This window comes from Python bivittatus, unplaced genomic scaffold, assembly GCF_059951505.1.
Source record: "Python bivittatus isolate LINGU-HERP-01145 unplaced genomic scaffold, Pbiv_v1 ctg000850_np1212, whole genome shotgun sequence".
NCBI lineage: Eukaryota > Metazoa > Chordata > Lepidosauria > Squamata > Pythonidae > Python > Python bivittatus.
Window position 1 is genome coordinate 1,708,396 of NW_028277112.1, and position 3,301 is coordinate 1,711,696.

Consider the following 3,301-nt stretch of genomic DNA (forward strand, 5'->3'; position numbering starts at 1 on the left):
AGTCAAGCCATGAGGTGACCAGAGCATGAGTAACCCTGATCTAGGAAAGGGTGCAACTGGTATATCAGATGAAGCTGAGCAAAATCTTTCCTTTTGAATTTCTTCAGCTCCATAATGCTTCAGGGCAATCCGTTTTCCCACTGGTGGCACTTCTATCTCACCCTACCTCCCTGTTCCCACCCTCCAACAGTGGCTTCCGATGTCTTGTTTCTTGAGACTGTATAGGCTGATTAGAGTGACTCTTCCCCTCTCTCCAACTCCAGCTACCACGCAACATGCAAAGAAGGTAAGGGGTACTGGGAAAGTTTAGACCATCATATATATTTTGCAACCTATTCTGGGATCAGGCATACTTTAGGGGGTGGGACAGTATTTAGATGATTTTGGGGGGGATTCTCCAATTAGTCAGATTCAGGGTATTCTTTATATGTTTTCTGTGTTTCAAGGCTGGCGGAAATGAAAATACTTCACACAGCTTTATAAAGGTTTGGGAAGTGGAAAAGTTATTGCTATGGAAGTATCCTATCTTTGTGATTGTGTAAGTAAAGTACAGATGGTCTTGTGCATTTGGAACTTTTACCTTGTTGATGCTCAAGATTATAATTTAGCTTAGTGGGTTTTTATTTCCATCTAAAACTGCAGAGTTTAGTATTGCAGTATCAGCCATCGCTTCATAGAATTTTTAAAATAGAAGCAGAGGACGACTTCTCAGAACTGCTTCACATTTGTTTATTAAAAGATATAGTGCATGCAGACAGCGTGAAAGAATCAAAGATTTTAATCTTTGTTACATTCTACTACAAAACCACAAGACTCAAGTTTGTACTTCCTGCAAATTAATTGCCTATTAACCCAATGTGTTCCAAAATGATCTGCAAGTAGCTGCTGATCTTCTTCTATTTTGGGAATAGAAAGGGAGTATTGCAAAATAGAGAGACCAAATACTTCTTTTATGGCTGGCAGAGGAAACAACCAGCTCACCGATCCTCACTTACAGGGTGAGAACGTTTGACCCATCCCTTCTGTTCAATATTAGTGTGTTTCTCCCAATTTTTTTACCCAGCAGCATCTGTATTCATCTGATGGGAGTCAGGGAACTGCCCTGTTGAGTTCCCATAATGCCCTGAAGTAGCCTCCACACTGGATTATTGTGTGGAATTTAGTAGTGTCTGTTATCCAATGGCTTTTACTTATTTATTTATTTTATTCAATTTTTATAGCTGCTTATCTCGCCAAAGCAACTCTGGGCAGTGAACAAAATTTCGAGGTTTAAAAGCAACAATATAAATAACGGCAGAAAACACACAGCACATAACCAAAACAAGCAAATCAAAAAAGGCAGTCAAGAGTAAAAACCTCAATGCCACAACAAACCTCATGGACTTCCTTTACTTCCTGACCCCCGTGCATCGGCAAACAGCCAGATCTTAAAGACTTTCTGAAAGGCCACCAAGATCAGGGCCATTCTGATCTTGGGTGGAAAGGTGTTCCAGAAGGCAGGTGCCATGAAAGAAAAGCCATGCTTCCTGAATCCTGCAAGGTGGCTTCCTTTAATCAATTCCCTGCCCCTCATCCTGGGTCAGCTCTAATAGGTGTGGATAGAGACAATTGGAGAGAAGCTTCAAGAGCTTTATAGGTGGCAACCAGCATCTTGAACTGTAATTAAGGAGAAAATGGGAAGCGTATGCTGATACTGGTTCATGGGATTGGGGCGTAAGGTAACTGATAAGCAGAGATATTCACCTGGGTGTAATTTGCACAACGAATAGTCACAACTGGAAAAATCTATGAGAGAACAGGAAAAAAAAGTAAAAATTATGGATATGAAAAAAGGATAAACATGACATTTTTCTAACCTTTTAAATTATGCTCACAAAAGCTAACCAAATTTGCAGCTCTCTGCTAATTTGAGAGTTCCTTGATTAATTATGTGCCATCAAGTCAGTGTTGACTCTTAGCAACCATGTGGACAGATCTACTCCATGACAATCTGTCCTGACCTGGTCTTTCAGGTCTTCCAACAGTACACCGGTCACCACTGTAACTAAGTGCATTCATCCTCTTCTCTTTCCTTCCACCTTTCCCAGCATGACAGCCTTCTCCAAAGAGCTGGGTCTTTGTATAATGTGTCTGAAGTATGATAATTTGAGCCTGGTTGTTTGTGCCTTGAATGAGAACTCTGGGTTGATTTGCTGAATGATACATTTGCTTATTTTCTTGTCTGTCCTCTGTATTGCCAGGAGCCTTCTCCAACAGCAAATTTCAAAAGCATCAGTTCCTTCTATCCTACTTCTTCACAGGGAATATTACAGGTAGTCCCCAGTTTAAGGTCTGGGATTCCATTCCCAAGGTCTGTCCTTAAGGAATACTGGAACAGTATTACTGTATAATACTGTATAAGTAGTATTGTGTGATGAACTCAAACCATTGTGTATTTAAATGGAATCATTGTGTATCTAACTCAAATTTTGCTACAATAGGCTCTGTTCTTAACTATGGTTCATCTGTAACCTGGGCGTTCTTAACCTGGGGACTACCTGTATTGCTTGCATAATTCTGATCTTTGTAGATATAGACAAGTCACAGCATCTGAACATCTTTTCCAAGGGCTTCATTGCTACTTTACCAAGCGCTAGTCTGCGGTGCCTTTCTTCACTGCTTGTTCCTTTACTGTTTGATCCTAAAGGCTGAAGCTATTTATCACTCCAATATTTTCATTGTCAGTTCTACGGCTGGTTGTCGTACCTGTTGTCATTAGTCTGGTCTTCTTTATATTTAAAAAAGACCCATTTGTTCATTGTGCTCCTTGACTTTTATTAGTACAGTTTGCAGATTTTTGGCTATTGGATAATATCATCAGCATAGCACAGGTTATTAGTGTTTCTTCCTCCAATTTTAAAACCACACTAACCTTGTAGTCCAGCTTCCCTTGATAGATAGATAGATAGATAGATAGATAGATAGATAGATAGATAGATAGATAGATAGATTCAGCATATAGTTGAATAAATAAGGAGAGAGCATATAGCTGTGTCTCACTTCTTTGCCAATCTGGAGCAATTGTTTCTCCATTTCTGTCTGTAGTGTGGCTTCCTGACCTGTGTGTGTATGTATATATGTATGTGTGTGTGTCTGTGTATGTATGTATGTGTATGTATGTGTGTGTGTGTATGTGTATGTATGTATGTGTATGTATATGTGTGTGTGTGTGTGTGTATAGGTTTTGCATGAGGACAATGAAAAGTTCTGGGATGCAATTTCAACATTAGTTTGCTGCTGTTTCCTTAATGTGCGTATACAC